Here is an 18,375-nt window from a genome sequence, read left to right as displayed (position 1 = left end):
GTTTTCCCAGCACCACTTCCCGAAGAGACTGTCTTTTTTCCATTGGATGTTCTTTGCTGCTTTGTCAAAGATTAGTTGGCCATATGTTTGTGTGTCCATTTCTGGGTTCTCTGTTCTGTTCCATTGATCTGAGTGTCTGTTTTTGTACCAATGCCATACTGTCTTGATGATTACAGCTTCGTAATACACCTTGAAGTCCAGGATTGTGATGCCTCCTGCTTTGGTTTTCTTTTTCAAGATTGCTTTGGCTATTCGGGGCCTTTCTGGTTTCATACAAATTTTAGGACTGTTTGTTCTAGCTCTGTGAAGAATGTTGGTGTTATTTTGATAGGGATTGCACTGAATATGTAGACTGCTTTGGGTACTGTTGACATTTTAACATAATTGTTCTTCCTATCCAGGAGCATGGAATATTTTTCCATTTTTTTGATGTCTTCTTCAATTTCCTTCATAAGCTTTCTATAGTTTTCAGTATATAGATTTTTCACCTCTTTGGTTAGATTTATTCCTAGGTATTTTTATGGTTTTTGATACAATTGTAAATGGGATCGATTCCTTGATTTCTTTCTGTTGCTTCACTGTTGGTGTATAAGAATGCAACTGATTTCTGTGCATTGATTTTATATCCTGACACTTTGCTGAATTCATGGATCACCTCTAGCAGTTTTTTGGTGGAAGCTTTTGGGTTTTCCATATAGGGTATCATGTCATCTGCAAAGAGTGAAAGTTTGACTTCCAACTGGCCAATTTGGATGCCTTTTATTTCTTTGTGTTGTCTGATTGCTGAGGCTAAGACTTGCAATACTATATTGAATAACAGTGGTGAGAGTGGACATCCCTGTCTTGTTCCTGACCTTAGTTGGAAAGCTCTCAGTTTTTCCGCATTGAGGATGATATTAGCGCTGGGTCTGTCATATATGGCTTTTATGATCTTGAGGTATGCTCCTTCTGCCCTACTGCCTTGAAGGTTTTGATCAATAAAGGATGCTATATTTTGTCAAATGCTTTCTTTCTTTTTTTTTTAATGTTTATTCATTCTTGAGACAGGGAGACAGCGTGAGTGGGGGAGGGGCAGAGAGAGAGGGAGACACAGAATCTGAAACAGGCTTCAGGCTCCAAGCTGTCAGCACAGAGCCCAACGCAGGGCTTGAACTCACGAACTGTGAGATCATGACCTGAGCCAAAGTCAGATGCTTAGCTGACTGAGCCACCCAGGTGCCCCATCAAATGCTTTCTATGCATCTATTGAAAGAATCATGTGGTTCTTATCCTTTCTTTTATTGATGTGATGAATTACATTGATTGTTTGGTGGATATTGAACCAGCAATGCATCCCAGGTGTAAATCCCACTTGGTCATGGTGAATAATTTTTTAATGTATTGTTGTATCCAGTTGGCTAATATCTTGTTGAGGATTTTTGCATCCATGTTCATCAAGGAAATTGGCCTATAGTTCTCCTTTTTAGTGAGATCTTTGTCTGGTTTTGGAACCAAGGTAATGCTGGCTTCATAGAAAGAGTTTGGAAGTTTTCCTTCCATTTCTACTTTTTGGAACAGCTTCAAGAGAATAGGTGTTAACTCTTCCTTAAATGTTTGGTAGAATTGTCCTGAAAAGTCATCTGGCCCTGGACTCTTGTTTTCTTGGGAGATTTTTTGATTACTAATTGGATTTCTTTACTGGCTATGGGTCTATTCAAATTTTCTATTTCTTCCTGTTTCAGTTTTGGTACTATATATGTTTCTAGGAATTTGTCCATTTCTTCCAGATTGCCCATTTTATTGACATATAATTGCTCATAATATTCTCTTATTATTGTTTTTATTTCTGCTGTGTTGGTTGTGATCTCTCCTCTTTCATTCTTGATTTTATTTATTTGGGTCCTTTCCTTTTTCTTTTTCATCAAACTGGCCAGTGGTTTCATTGATCTGTTCTACTGTTGGTTTTTTTTGTTTGTTTGTTTTGTTTTTTGGGTTTTTTTTGGTTTTGATAGCATTGATTTCTGCTCTAATCTTTATTATTTCCTGCCTTCTGCTGGTTTTGGGTTTTATTTGCTGTTCTTTTTCCAGCTCTTTAAGGTGTAAGGTTAGGTTGTGTAGCTGAGACCTTTCTTCCTTCTTTAGGAAGGCCTGGATTGCTATATACTTTCCTCTTATGACTGCCTTTGCTGTGTCCCAGTGGTTTTGGGCTGTGGTGTTATCATTTTCATTGGCTTCCATGTATTTTTTAATTTCCTCTTTAACTTCTTGGTTAGCCCATTCATTCTTTAGTAGGATGGTCTTTAGTCTCCAGGTATTTTTTACCTTTCCAAATTTTTTCTTGTGGTTGTTTTCTAGTTTCATAGCATTGTGGCCTGACAATATGCACGGTATGATCTCTATCTTTTCGTACTTGTTGAGGGCTGATTTGTGTCCCAGTATGTGGTCTATTCTGGAGAACATTCCATGTGTACTGGAGAAGAATGTATATTCTGCTGCCTTAGGATGAAATGTTCTGAATATATCTGTTAAGTCCATCTGGTCCAGTGTGTCATTCAAAGCCATTGCTTCCTTGTTGATTTTCTGATCAGATGATCTGTCCATTGTTGTAAGTGGTGTGTTGAAGTCCCCTATCAATGAGTCTTTATGTTTGTGATTAATTGACTTATATATTTGGGCGCTGCACATTTGGAGCATAAATGTTTACAATTGTTAGGTCTTCTTGGTGGATAGACCCCTTAATTATGATATAATGTCCTTCTTCATCTCTTGTTACAATCTTTAAAGTCTAGATTGTCTGATATAAGTATGGCTACTCTGGCTTTCTTTTGGTAATCATTAGTATGATAGACAGTTCTCCATTTCTTACTTTCAATCTGAAGGTGTCTTTAGGTCTAAAGTGGATCTCTTGTAAACAGCATATAGACAGATCTTGTTTACTTATTCATTCTGTTACACTATGTCTTTTGATTGGAGCATTTAGTCCATTGACATTTAGAGTGAGTACTGAAAGACATGAATTTATTGCCATTATGTTTCTTGTAGAGTTGGAGTTTCTGGTGGTGTTCCCTGGTCCTTTCTAGTCTTTGTTGCTTATGGTCTTTATTTATTTTTCATCTTTTGTCCCCTCAGAGAGTGCCCCTTAAAATTTCTTGCAGGGCTGGTTTAGTGGTCACAAACTCCTATAATTTTTGTTTGTCTGGGAAACTTTTAATCTCTCCTTCTATTTTGAATGACAGCTTTGCTGGATAATGAATTAGTGGCTGCATATTTTTCTGATTCAGCACATTGAATATATCCTGCCACTCCTTTCTGGACTGTCAAATTTCTGTGGATAGGTCTGCTGCAAACCTACCCTGTCTTCCCTTGTAAGTTCAGGACTTTTTTTCCTTTGCTGCTTTCATGATTCTTTCCTTGCCTATTTTGTGAATTTGACTATGATATGCCTTGTTGATGGTTGTTTTTTGTTGAATCTTATCAGAGTCCTCTGTGCTTCCTGGATTTTGATGTCTTGTCTTTCCCCAGGTTAGGAAAGTTTTCTGCTATGATTTCCTCACATAACCCTTCTACCCCTTTCTCTCTCTCTTCATCTTCTGGGACCCCTGTGATTCTGATATTGTTCCTTTTTAATGACTCACTGATTTCTCTAATTCTTGAATCGTGCTTTTTTGCCTTAGTCTCCCACTTTTTTTCTGCTTCATTATTCTCCATAAGTTTGTCTTCTATATTGCTGACTCGCTGCTCTGCATCATGCATCCTTGCCGCTGTGGCATTCATTCAAGATTGCAGCTCAGTTTTAACATTTTTTATTTCATCCTGACTAGCTTTTACTTCTTTCTCTGCAGAAAGGGATTCTAATCTATTTTCCATCCCAGCTAGTATTCTTATTATCGTGATTCTAAATTCTGGTTCAGACATCTTGCTTGTATCTGTGTTGGTAAATCCATGGCTGTTATTCCTTCCTGCTCTTTGTTTTGTGGTGAATTCCTTCATTTCTTCATCTTGAAGGAAGAAAAGGAATTAATGAGTTAAAAAAATTAAAGGTAAAAAATTGAAAACAACACAAACACACAAATTAATTAAATGATACTAGATCCTAGGTGTGTTTTAGTTTGGGTGTTGAAAGGGGCTTGATAGATTAGAGAAAAATGGTAGGGATAGATTAGAGAAAATGTTTGAAAATTTGAAAAAATGAATAGAATGAAATAGAATAAAATGAGATGATGGAAGTAAAATAGAATTTGAAAAACTTACAAAAAAAGTAAAAAATATAGAAGGAAAAAATTAAAAATATTTTTAATAAAAATTGAAAATAAAAATAAATTTTTTCTCTTTCTGTATTCAAGAAAAAGAAAAAAAATGAAAAAGAAAAAAAAGAAAATTGAATAGATGGACCAGCGAACAGACTGAAATACAATTGAAATTACATTGTTTTCCCCTAGAAGTCAAACTATGAAACACTTTATAGTCTGTAAAGTAAGCAAGCAGAGAGACTTGTATTCCTGAAGAACAAGATTGGCCCAGTTGGATGGGGCTTAGTGTAATGGCTCCGTTCTTCACTCGATGGCACTGCTTAGCTTACTGGGGTGGATTGTTGTGGCACTTGTAGATGTGTGAGAGGGATGAAAATGGTGTCACCCAGCTACCCAGTCTCTAGTATCAGAATTCTGTTCTCCTGGATCAGCAAATGCAGACCCATCCTTTATCTCTGGCTTCTGTCCACTCCCTGCTTTTCTGCTCTTTGTGACCAAGTCATCAGGTTGTGAGGCGCCACCTCCCTCCTGAGTTTTATCTCAAATTCGGCTTTTTTTCCTGACCCCTAACTTCTGAGGGACTTCAGCTTTGACCCATTCTGCCCCTCTGTGGGAGGGCCTCACCAAGCAATGGTCAGGTGCCAACTGCATCCAGGAACTTTCACGGGACCATGCTGCTGCCAATGCCCAGAGACTGCGGCTGGGTGCCAGCCCATCCCAGAAAAAGTTCATGAGATCATGAAGCAGCAGCATTTCAGGGATTATGGAAAATCACAACACACATCTGGCACCAGGCTTCACCCTTAACAACCTTGTTCCAGCACCAGCAAATATGGTTGTTTTCTAGGATCCACTGGGGCCTTTGCTTGGGGGGGAGGGGGGCTCACAGCCTCTACCAAATGTCCTCCCAGCATGGGAACCACCTCCCCCTGTGTGGCCCGAGGAACCCTGGACCTCACTCTTCTCCTGGGGATTTGCCCTTCTCACCAGAGCACCACCAAGTATCAAGCTGCAGAGTTTCTGACTCTGCACTCCCCCTGTTTATAGAGTCTTAATGGAATTTAAACCCTCTCCTTTCTCCTTTCTCCTTTCTCCCTTTTTAGTTCAATCCCTGTGGCTATTTCCACTTTCTCTCCAGCTGCTTTTGGGGGGTGCTTTTCCTGTAATCTCTCCTTTCTCCGTCCTCTTTCTGGAAGCAAAAACAGCTCCCTGCCCTCCGTGACTTCTCTTTCCCCAGTTCACCTCTCCACACTTCGTACCTGCTGAGTTCTGTGGTTCACGTTGTGCAGATTGTTGTGTTAATCCTCAAATCAGTTTTCTCTGTGTGCAGGATGCTTTAGTGTTGATTTGGTTGTATTTCATGGACGCGAGACACAAAACAAACTTCCGTGCTATTCCACCATCTTGGCTCCTGTATCATTTATTTCTGCTCTAATTTTTATTTCCTTCCTTCAGCTGGTTTGAGGTTTTGTTCTTCTTTTTCTAGCTCCTTTAGGTGTAAGTTTAGGTTGTTTATTTAAGATGTGTCCTGTTTCTTGAGTTAGACCTGTTTTGCTATAAACTTCCTTCTTAGAACTGCTTTTGCTGCATCCAAAGATTTTGAACCATTGTGTTTTCATTTGTCTCCATGTATTTTTTCATTGTTTAGTAGCATGTTATTTAACCTGCATGTATATGTGCTCTTTCTAGATTTTTTCTTGTGGTTAATTTTCACTTTCATATCATTGTGGTTGGAAAACATGCATGGTATAACTTTGATCTTTTTGAATTTGTTTTGACTTGTTTTGTGGCCTAATATGTGATCTATACTCGAGAATGTTCCATGTGCACTTTAAAGGAATGTGTATTCTGCTGTTTTAGTATGGAATGTTCTGAATATATCTGCTAGATCCATCTGGTCCAATGTGTTATTCAAAGCCGCTGTTTCCTTGTTGATTTTTTTTTTGTTGATGTTCTATGCATTGTTGTAAGTGGGGTGTTAAAGTTCCGTACTATTGTTATATTCCTGTTGAGTACTTCCTTTGTTTGTTATTAGCTGTTTTTTTGTATATTGGTGCTTCCAAGTTGGATGCGTAAATATTTTCAATTATTGCATATTCTTGTTGAACTCTTTGCTTTATGATTGTATATCCTTCTTTGTCCCATATTACAGTCTTTCTTTTAAAGTCTATTTTGTCTGATATAGGTATTGTTACCCCAGCTTTCTTTTCACTTCTATTTATGTGGTAAATGCTTTTCCATCCCTTCAACTTCAATCTGCATCTATCTTTAGGTCTGAAATTAGTCTTTTGTAGGTAGCATATAGATGGGTCTTGCTTTTTATCCATTCAGTTGGCCGGTGTCTTTGGATTGGAGCATTTAGTCCATTTACATTCAAAGTAATTATTGATAAGTATGTACTTATTTCCATTTTGTTACTTGTTCTATGGTTGTTTTTGTAGTTCTTCTCTGTCCCTTTCTTCTCTTACTCTCTTCTGTCATGATTTGCTGGATTTCTTTAATGATATTCTTGGATTCTTTCTCTTTTTTTTGCATATCTATTACTGGTTTTAGATTTGTGGTCAACATTATATTTGTATATATAACACCTTACACATGTAGCCATCTATATTAAGTTGATGATCAAATAAGTTTGAACCCATTCTTCCCCAGAAGTGAGATCCTCCACTCTTTTCTCAAGTCCATAAATGGTCTTTATGACCATTACTTTAAATTATCTATCAAATATGTTGCTTATCTGTTTCATTTAGCTCTCTTGCTATGATTTTGTCCTGTTCTTTCATTTGGGACATATTCCTCTATCTCCTCATTTTGTCTAACTCTCTATGTCTACTTCCATGTGTTAGGAAAGTCAGTTTTGTCTCATGATTGAAAGTAGTGGCCTTATGAAGAAGAGGTCCCTCTTCTTAGTAGTGCCCTATAGTGCAGTGCCCCTGTTCACCAGAACCTGGCACTTCAGGAGCATATCTATGTGTGTTGTGTGCACCCTACTATTGTGGTTGAGCTGCATTTACCTACAGTCCAGTTGGCTGTAATGGCCCTCTTCAACTGTTGTGGGCAAGGTGTGGTCTCTGTGCTAGTAAGGGTCCAGTCTAGGCCATCTTGGGCTTGTAGTTGGATCAGACCAGATGCCTGTCCTCAGCCCATTTACCCAAACTGCTATTGCATTGAATTGCAGGATTCTCTCCCTGTGATGTGCCCTGATAGGCTTTCGTTGGTGGACCAGGCCTGCAGTTAGACCAAGATATCTGCCCCTAGTCTGTTTTTTGGGGTTGCAGTGACCCTAAACTATAGGACATTGTAGTGTGTGCTATAGTTGGTAGTTTGTGCTGCCCTTTGTGAGGTCTCTGTTGGTGTGCAGGGTTGGCAGTCAGATCAGTTGTCTGTCCCTAGCCCACCACTGAGGCCACAGTCAAACTTGGGTGTGTGGTTATCTTCCCTCTCCCCAGGGCAAGAGTTACTTTGGGGTGGTGATGGACCCTGTCAGGGCTGCCTGCTTAATGAGACAGATCAGGCATCACTCTGCAGGGACTGCTGCTGAGTGGAGCAGGTTGGAAGGGCAAGTTCACAGGAGAATGTGGGGATAGAGCATGGTGTTAGCAAACTAGGTAGTGAGTGCCTGCAGTGTCCATGTATCTGGGCTGTGGGGCAGGGGAGGAAAATGGCATCCGCCAGCATCTTTTGTTCTTGAAGACATCTCCTAAAGATCACTGACCCTCCAGCACACATGGTGAGATTAGTAAATAATTATCTTTCCCACATACTTTTCAAACTACTGCTTCTATTCTGTATCTCAGTGGGATTGTTTGTTATGCTGTCTCTTTAAAGGGAGGACTCAGGGGGCGCCTGGGTGGCTCAGTCGGTTAAGTGTTGGACTTTGGCTCATGGTCTCACAGTTTGTGAGTTTGAGCCCTGCATCAGGTCTCTGCTGACAACTCAGAGCCTGGAGTCTATTTCAGATTCTGTGTCTCCCTATCTCTCTCTCTCTTTCTGCCCCTTCCCTGCTTGTACTCTGTCTCTTTCTCCTCAAAAATGAATGAACATTAAAAAATAATAAACAAACAAACAAACAAATAAAAGGAGGACTCAGTTTTCTACCACCCTCTAACTCTCATGGAGCTGAAGCCACTGATTTTTGAGTGAGTTAAGTGATTTTGATTTTGAGTTAAGCCACTTAACTCTGAAGCTCTCAGAGTTAAGCCCCACTGATTGTAAAAACTTGTGAGGTTAGACCCCTCTGGATTTCAAAGCCAAATGTTATGGGGACTTGTCTACCCAGTGCAGGTCCCCAGTGTCTCGGGTGTCCCTTCTCTGTGCTTGAGGTGTCCCTCTGATTTGTTTTTAGTCTTGCAGATTAGTTTGGTACCCAACCAGGATTCTACCCTTCATATCAATTTTTATGTGGTCTCTTCTCTATAATTAACTATGAAGAGTCTCTTCTGCCAGTCTTTGGTTTATTTTCTGGGTTAGTTACATTGATGTACCTGTTATCTACTTGTATCCATAGGATGAGGTGAGCTTAGGATCCTCCTATTCTGCCATCTTTCCAGGCTCCTGTTGGGAGTTGTTTTTATTACTCTTTGAATTGTCTAATTTTTTATTGGTCTGTTCAGGCTTTCTGTTTCTTTTTGATTCACTCTTGGTAGATTGTATGTTTCTAGGAATTTATCCCATTTTTTCTGGGTTGTCCCAATTTGTTGGTATATAATTGTTCTTGACAGTCTTTTATGATCCTTTGTGTTTCTTTGGTATCATTTGTAGTATCTCTTCTTTCAGGTCTAAGTTTATTTGAGTGCTTTCTCTCTTTTCTTGGTAAGTTAGGCCAAAGGTTTGTCAATTTTTATTATCTTTTCAAAAAACCAACTTAGTATCATTGATCTTTTCTATTGCTTTTCTTTTCTTTATTTCTGCTCTTTTCTCTGCTCTCTTCTTCCTTCTGTTAACTTTGAGCTTTGTTTGTTTGTTTTTTCTAGTTCCCTGAGGTATAAAGTTGGGTTTTTTCTTTTAGATTTTTCTTGTTTCTTAATATAGGCATTTATCACTCTAAAATTCCTTCTAGAACTGCTTTTGCTGCACCCGATAATTTTTGTTGTGTTATATTTTCCATTTTCATTTGTCTCAAGATTTTTAAAAATTTCTCTTTTGATTTATTCTTTGACCCAATGGTTGCTTAGTAGCATGTTGTTTAATCTCCACATTTTTGTGACTTTTCCAGTTTTCTTGTGTTGATTTCTAGTTTTATACCACTGTGGTTAGAAGAGATGCTTGATATAATTTCAGCCTTCTTAAATTTACTAATATTTCTTTTGTGGCCTAATATATAATTTATCCTGGACAATGTTCTATGTGCCCTTGAGAAGAACATGTATTCTGGATAAAATGTACTGTAAATGTCTGTAAGTCTGTCTGGTCTAATGTGTTTAGTCCAGTGTGTCCTTATTTTCTATCTGGATGGCTCTATCCATTGATGAAAGTAAGGTTTTGAAGTCTATTATTATTGTATTGCTGTCTGTTTCTTTCTTTAGATCTGTTAATATTTGCTCTATATATTTAAGTGCTTCTATGCTGAGTGCATAAATATTTACAAATGTTGTATCCCTATATTAAATTGACCCCTTCACCATTATATAATGACCTTCTTTAAAGTATGCAAATAAGGTGAAGACTGGCAGATTGGCATTTCTGCTTGCTCCCTTTGCACTGAACCCTGGGGTGATAGCCATAAGATGTGTCTATCAAGGGATGTATCCTCTGGGTGGCATTTAGAAAAGCCAGGGTTCCAGGCATGTACACAAGCTCCTTTCACAGAGACACCAGCAACATGGGGTGAGTCACAGGGAGAGCATGAAGTTGGCAACTGCTAGCTTCCCTAGTTTCTGGAGAGGATTGTAGTCACCCCCTAGATGTGTATTAAATAAAAAGTCTGACCTTTAGGCCACAGCTTTTAAGATAAGCAAATAGGCCTCTTGCATGCAGACTGGGCATTTCATTTTACTACCTCTGTACGGTACACTGGGGGGATCCAATGGTTGTTCAGAAGTGTGTTGTTTAGTTTCCACATATCCCTAGACCTCCTCACTTTGCTCTTATTGCTGATTCTTCTTGTTCTTGATACTCTCATAACATTGTGGTCATAGAAGATAGTTAGTATGATATCAGCCTTCTTAAATTTGCCAAGATGCGTTTTGTGGCCTATCATATCATCTATCCTGGCAAATGTTCCATGTGCACTTGAGAAGAATGTGTGTTCTGCTGCTGTTGGATACAATGTTTTGTATATGTCTATGAAGTCTGTTCTAAAGTGTGGTTCCATCCCAATGTTTTCTTGTTGGTTTTCTGCCTGGATGATCTATCTATTGCTGATAGTAGGGTACATTGACATCTCCTACAATTACTGTATTTTTGTCTACTTCTCTCTTTTAATTTTTTTTCAACGTTTATTTATTTTTTGGGGGACAGAGAGAGACAGAGCATGAACGGGGGAGGGGCAGAGAGAGAGGGAGACACAGAATCAGAAACAGGCTCCAGGCTCTGAGCCATCAGCCCAGAGCCTGACGCGGGGCTCAAACTCACGGACCGCGAGATCCTGACCTGGCTGAAGTCGGACGCTTAACCGACTGCGCCACCCAGGCACCCCACTACTTCTCTCTTAAGATCTGTTACTAATTGCTTAATATATTCCGGTGCTTGGGTGTTGGAAGTGTATATATTTACAATCGTTGCATTGACACTTTTATCATTATATAATGACCTTCTTTGTCTCTTGTTACCTTTTTTGGCTTGAAGTCTATTTTGTCTGATATAAGTATTGCTATGCCTGCCTTCTTTTCACTTTTTTTGTGCTTGGAATATCATCTTCTGTCCTTTCACTTTGAGCCTATGTGTGCCTATAGAGCTGAAATGAGTCTCCTGTAGGCAGCATATAGTTGAGTCTTTTTTTTTTAAATCCATCCAGCCACTCTGTGCTTTATAATTCATGAGTCCAATCCATTTACTTTTAGGGTAATTATTGATTGATATTAAGGATTTACTATCACCATTTTATCTTTTGCCTTCTGGTTGTTTTGTCTCTTCATTTCTTTTCCCTTCTGTTTCTGTTTACCTTTGTAAGTTGGTGATTTTCCATTGTGATTTGCTCAGTCTCCACTTTTATTTTTATGTTTTGTGTCTCTGCTCTAGATCTTTGCTTTGTGGTTACCATGAGGTATACATACCATGAGTTATGACATAACATGTCATAGATAAAGTAATGTGTTTTTCTGCTGATTGCATTTTATCTTCATTCACCTATAAAGTTTCCATCTTTTTACTCTTCCCCCTTTATATTTTTGATGTCACAAATGATATCTTTTTATGCTGTGATTTCATTACCAAATTGTAGTAACCGTAGTTATTTTTTCAGAATCTTTCCCTTTAATCTTTATGTATTATTAAGAGTTTAATATGCCTTTCTAAAAAAATAGCATTATAGTATTCTAATTCTGACTGTTTGTCACCTTAATCAGACTTATGTGTACTTTTGTTTTTTCATTTCAGTTTCAAGAGCTCCTTTCAGTATTTCTTGTAAGGTAGGTCTAGTGGTGGTGGACTCTCTCAGTTCTTGTTCGTCTGGGAAAGCCTTCATTTCTCCTTCATCTGAAGAATAACTTTGCTGGATAGAATATTCTTGGCTGGCAGTTTTATGTTTCATCATTTTGAATATGTGATTACATGGATCTCACTCTCCCTCTCCTCTCTCTCTCTCTCTCTCCCTCGAGAGGAATAATAACCAACCATTGTAGGTTATTAGGTTATTCTCTTTTTTCCTCCTGGCTGCCTTTAAAACTCTTTATCATTGACTTTTGGCAGTTTTAATATAATGTGCCTTGGAGAATGTCTTTTTGCATTGAGCTAGTAAGGTGTTCTTTTAGCTTCATGGACATGTATATCCAGTTCCTTTTCAGGTTTGGGAGCCTCTAAGCTATTATTTCTTTAAATACACTCTCTACTCCTTTCTCTCTCTCCTCCTTCTGGGATACCCATTATTCTTGTGTTGGCTTTTCTTTTTTAATTTTTTTTAACGTTTATTTATTTTTGAGACAGAGAGAGACAGAGCATGAATGGGGGAGGGTCAGAGAGAGAAGGAGACACAGAATCTGAAACAGGCTCCAGGCACTGTGCTGTCAGCACAGAGCCCAAGCGGGGCTTGAACTCACAGACTGCGAGATCACGAGCTGAGCCGAAGTCGGACGCTCAACCGACTGAGCCACCCAGGCGCCCCTGTGTTGGCTTTTCTAATCGAGTCAGATAGCTCTTGTGATATTTCCTCACTGTTTTAAAATCTTAATCCACTCTCCTCTTCCACCTGAATCATTTCTATATTCTATTCTCAAGCTTACTAATTCTCTCTTCCATATGATCTGCTGTATTTCCATTGCATTCTAATATATTCTTCATCTCATTTATTGAGTTCCTTAGTGCCAGAATTTGTTTGGTCCTTTTTTAGAATTTTAATCTCTCTGGCAAAGCATTCCTTCTATTCTTTAATTTTATTCCTGAGATTATTGCATTGCCTTTCTGAGTTTTCTTGCAGCTTGTTGAATGTGTTCATAATAGCCATTTAACATGTTAAGGCTGTTAATGGCCATAACAGCCATTCTTTTTCAGCTATATCACAGTATCTCATGTCTTTGAGTTCAGTTGCTGAAAAATGGTCATTTTCTTTTTGTGATACAATGTTACTGTGATTTTTCATGGTGTTTAATGAGAAGTGCCTCTGCCCCCACATTTGTTCTGTGCCTTTCTCATTTCAAGCAAGGTATTGCTTACTTTCATTTTAACAGTTCCAACAGGCTGGTAGTTAGGAACCTTCCTTATATTTTCCAGAAGGTGGTGCTATAGCACAAGTTTTTTGTTTCTCTTATTGGAGCTGACTGACCACTAGGGTTGGGAGCCAGTACAGTAAAAAAGAAAAGAAAAGAAAAGAAAAGAAAAGAAAAGAAAAGAAAAGAAAAGAAAAGAAAAGAAAAGGGTAGCAGTGGTGGGACAGGAGATGTATACTTAGCACTTGGGGCTTTGGGTGCCCACAGCCCTGTGTGGGGATCCTCAAGTTGGGGGTAGGGGGGTGTCCCAGAGATACATGGGTAGTCCTCTTGCCTTCTGGGGCAGACAGCAGAAGATAATTTCCTTCAGTTTTTTGGGGTTTTTTTTTGCCTACTTCTCTTTCTTTTCCCTCCCCCCAGTCACTGCCATTTCTCCTCAGAGAGAACAACTCTAGCATCAGCACCCACGTGACCAGGCAGACACACACACATACACACACACACCCACTCACCATCTTTACCTTCCACCTCCTGTGTCAGAAAGGTTGTGCTGGCTTGTTGCCAAAGGGTGGCACCTTCTCTGCCATTATCACTTCTGCTGCTATAGGCTCTACTGCCACTTCCCTTGCTTGTTCCACTGCCTTTTCCACAGTCTAATCCACCCACTTTGAGGTGCATAAATGGATGAATCTCTCAGGTGGTATGCTGTATACAGATACTTTTTTCAGTTATGGCTATCCAATTAGTTGTAAATCAACGGGGAGGGGAAAGAGGAACAACTCACCCTAACATGGTACTGATTTGCTCTCCCTTTCTGAGTAACTTTAGAATAATTATTTTGAAGTCTTTGTCAGGCAATTCATGGATCTCCATTTCTTTGGGGTCACTTACTAGAAGTTTACTGTGTTTCTTTCTTTGGTAATCACTCTTTGTGATCTCTGCAGCCTTGTGTAGGTGTCTGTGTATTTGAAGAAGCAGTCACCTCTTCCAGAATTTATCGACTGACTTTGGTTAGAAAGGACTTTTACTTGTGGGTGACATCCTGGAGCATGCTGTGATTCTAGATTTAGTGGTGCCAGGGGCCAAGTACAAGGACATATGGTGGTTTTGGATCTGGGGAGGTATGATGGCTCTTTGGCTTAGGCTGCTGGGGTCCACAGCATTGTGTGGTTCTTGGCTACTGCTGTGAGGGGCCTAGAGTGCCTGCAAGGTCTGTTGGGGTCCTCATTAGCACCTCCAGGTCCTGTGGTTAGGGGGCCAGGGCAGGTAGTGCTAGTGGCTGGAGCTTCTGGTGTGTGCACACATTCAGCTACAGGAGGCAACTGTAGGTGCTTGTACAGTGGCAGCAGCCTGTTGCAGACACACATAGTGATGGGGGGGCCAGGCCGACAGAGAAGGCCAAGGCCAACTGTAGGCACATTGACAGCTGTGAGAGCCCTGGCTATTCGTGTACACTGTTGCGGTTGTTGGTCTTACCATGGGCACACAGCATTGGAGACTGGTGTTGGGAGTCAGACTGTAGGCATGTAGATGCACAGCTGGATGAGCTAGTTGCAGATGAGCCCCATGGTACAGGCCAGTGACAGGAAACAGGTTCAGTGTGCACTTCTGTGCCTGCAAGATCTTGCCTTGTGTGTGCGTGCATCAGTGGAGGCTGATGACAGGGGTCAGGCCATCAGCCTGCAAGTGCACAGCTGGAGGGGCTAGTTCTGAGTGTGCACACACTGATGGTGCACAGCTGCAGGGCCTACACTGGTGTCTTGCACTGATGCAGCTGTAGAAGACTGAGCTGGCTGCCATTGTGGGTGCTGGGCTCTAGCAAGTGTTGGAGGTGAGGAGGAAGCTGGGAGGGACTTAGCTGATGACTGTGACATGAATACCTGTGGGGGAAAATTTGGTAAAATCTGGAAGGAGTCCATGGTGGCTATGCTGGCCATTGGTTTCTTCAGTGGTGCAAGGCTGCTGGAGTCCTCTGCGAGAGTTTATTAAGATCTGCAGTTGCTCATGGGGTGCCTGGGTGGCTCAGTCAGTTAAGCATTTGACTCTTGATCTCAGCTCAGGTTTGATCTCAAGGTCATGAGTTCAATCCTCACATTGGGCTCCTCACTGGTGTGGGGCTTACTTGAAAAAAAAGGGTGGAGGGGGCAAGAACTGCAGTTGCTCCTGTTGCATGGCTGATACTGGTAGCCTTTGCTTTTCCTCTATGTTCCTATAGGGAAAAACTGAAGTGGGTCCTTCATTTCACCAAAAAGCTGGAGAAACTGATTGTTCACTCCACTCTCCCTCTCCCAGCAAGGGGGACTGTTTCTAGCTGGGGAGCTCCCTCCTGGTGCTGAGTAATGACAGCCCTGGGGGATGGGATGATGAAACAGGCAAAATGAAGCTATTTTCCTTTCTGTTTTATGCTCTTATTCACCCATTTTCTGCTCCACTGTGTTGCTAACATTTCTTTCTTTTTTTTTAAATTTTTTTTTTACATTTATTTATTTTTTGAGAGACATAGAGAGACAGAGCACAATTTGGGGAGGGACAGAGAGAGAAGGAGACACAGAATCTGAAGCAGGAAGCAGGGTCCAGGCTCGGAACTGTCAGCACAGAGCCTGACGCAGGGCTCAAACTCGCAAACCGTGAGATCATGACCTGAGCTGAAGTTGGACGCCCAACCAGCTGAGCCACCCAGGCACCCCTGTGTTGCTAACGTTTCTTAAGTGCACTCCAGATCTTTCCCAGAGCTGTTTTTGTTCATGAATAGCTGTCAAACTGTTGAACTTTGTTGGGGAAGGGGGGTGTGGAAGCTAGGATCTCCTATACCACCATTGTGGTGACATCATCCAGGCCTTACTTTTAAAAATGCTTCTCAGTGGAAGAAGATCTATTCTGTTGAAGAACATTTTATAAGGAAAAATAAACTGGTTGCTCAGAATACTCCTGATACTTAAAAAAAAAAAGTTTGCACCCCCAACACACACCCTATCCAGAATGCTGGCCACTTTCTACAAAGTCCTGCAAGAGAGACAACTTGGCCCAGGAATAGCCAGTCTGGAAAAAGAGATGGAGGAAAACATAGCTTTGCTTGGAGAAGTGCTCTGCCTGCTACTTACACTCTAAATTACCTGCAACTCCTGCATTTTGGATCTTTATAGAGGTTAAAAAGATAATTTCCATTACTGATGGAGAAGGTTATCTCAGGGCAAGAAAAGAACAGCCTCGGCAAGAGACAATATTAGGGCTCCAGGCCTTTCTCATACATTTTCCCTTAGAAGTTCTCTACCACAGAGAAGAGGAGAGGGAGGACCACCAGAAAAATAAGTGATTAAAGCTGGTGTCTCCCTACAGGAGGCTATTGATTGAAAGTGCCCTAAGGAAGTAGCCATAATTAGCTTAGAGCTAAAGGGAAAAACAGAGCACACAGGCCTACAGGTTAAAAAAAATCTTCAGACTTAAATCCCATATCAAAATAACTCTTTGACTATGGTTATTCACACATGGGATCGACAAAAAGCCTCCTAAGGAAGTTCATGGAAGCTTCAAAGAAATGCCAGGCCTGGCTGGCCAAAAGCCAATGACTGACTCTTCAGCCCCAAAGGCAATCCTGGGACTCCTGTATCCACATCAACAGGGAGTGGGCTGCATAATCTGTGTAGGAATGGAATTTTATCTAATAACCAAATAAGATGTGACCATTGAGGATAGAGGGAAGATTTTCCCAGAAGACAGAACAAGCCTGACAAACAGATGGTTCAACCATGAGCTGATTCCACTATTCCTATAGAAATTCGTCACCATTCCTCACCACACAGTGGGATTCTGTGTGTGCCATGAACCACCGACAGTTTCAGGTTTCATGTTTGTACTGTGGTTCTCCTGCTACTTCTCCACACGTTATGTAGACTGGGAATGTGGAAGGTAGATTAACCATGGCTCCTTGGGGGAGCTGCATGTGAACCTGACAAAGAGAGATAAAAATGACTCAAACTGAATGCAAGAACTGGATGCAATCTTGGGGGAAGGAATGACCCCTCCAAATGAAGTATATACTTGATGAAAAGGTAAGTATGGGTATTGGAAACCTAGAGAGATGAACTGTAGCAGATTGTATTAGCCAGATTCAACTGCAGAAAACAAACTAGCTATTTTAAGTAAAAGTACTTAATACATGGCATTAGAAACTTAAAAAATTTTAGGTAGAGATGAAGGATTAAGTTCCAGGCCAGACCTTCAATAATAATTCCCAGAACAGCTTTGCAGAACTAGCTACTAGTAGAGATGTTGTTTCTGCCACCAGCAGGAGACCATCATTGGAACTATTGGCTTCAGGAGCACATGCCCGGGATCATCTACCATCACCTGCTACCATCACCACCACTGCTAACTTCTGAGCTACGCTCTACAGCAGGTCCATCACTACCAACGAAGCTAGCAAGTTGCCACTAACATACTGACACAGAAGAAGCCAGTGCTTTGCTGCCTGACTGTGCTTTCTAGCAGAAAGGATCAAAAGAAGCAACAGAATGGCTTTTACCTCACTCACTTCTACCTCCCAAATCGTGCATAAGTGCATCTGATTAGCAAAAGCTAAATAATACAGGATCCCATTTGGGAAAAGTTGTTTTTAGCTTTCTAGTCTCTGCAGTACAAGATGATACATTAAAAGGTGGTGGGGTGAATATTTAGAGAGCCAATTGACCTTATCCACCATACAGGTACTATATATAGGTTGGCTTGCTTCACGTTAATTCCCAACCCCCTTCCCTTTTGCTTTCCTCTACGATAGAGGCTGGAAAGATAAATGCTCTATCATTTCCCAGTCTCTCTTGTAACTGGAGGTGCCCTTGTGAAACAGTTCTGGCCAGTAAGATGTAGGCAGAAGTTTGCTAAGCAGATTCTGGAAAGCATTGCTTTCCCCCTAAAGAGAAACAAAACAGCTGATGAAGCTTTTTTTTTTTCTTCCCATTTCTTCCTTCCTAAAATGGGAATGTGATGCCTGGAGTTATGGCTATTAACAGAGAAAACTAACAGGGGCGCCTGGGTGGCTCAATTGGTTGGGCATCCGACTTCAGCTCAGGTCATGATCTCACAGTCTGTGAGTTCGAGCCCTGTGTCGGGCTCTGTGCTGACAGCTCAGAGCCTGGAGCCTGCTTCAGATTCTGTGTCTCCCTCTCTCTCTGCCCCTCCCCTGCTCATGCTCTGTCTCTCTCTGTCTCAAAAATAAATAAAAACATTTAAAAAATTAAAAAAAAAACAGTGAAAACTAACAAACTAAGGATAGAGCAGAGACAGAAAAAGCCTGAGTCCTTGATTACATCGAGCAGCTAAAGGCCATGGATTATCTACCTTAAATTCTT

At 40.7% G+C, this 18,375-nt stretch overlaps 1 long non-coding RNA gene across 1 annotated transcript in view; it reads left to right on the top strand.

Annotated features, from left to right (window-relative positions):
- The window catches only part of LOC123580857, a 176,030-nt gene extending 157,987 nt beyond the window's left edge, over positions 1–18,043 (top strand). Inside the window, exon 5 of the long non-coding RNA XR_006703499.1 lies at positions 17,319–18,043. This is a non-coding gene — a long non-coding RNA (uncharacterized LOC123580857). The remainder of the gene's footprint in view (positions 1–17,318) is intronic.
- Positions 18,044–18,375: the final 332 nt, after the last annotated feature.

The sequence above is a fragment of the Leopardus geoffroyi genome, chromosome A3 (genome assembly GCF_018350155.1).
Source record: "Leopardus geoffroyi isolate Oge1 chromosome A3, O.geoffroyi_Oge1_pat1.0, whole genome shotgun sequence".
In the NCBI taxonomy this organism is placed as follows: Eukaryota; Metazoa; Chordata; class Mammalia; order Carnivora; family Felidae; genus Leopardus; species Leopardus geoffroyi.
This window is presented reverse-complemented; position numbering and strand designations above follow the sequence as displayed.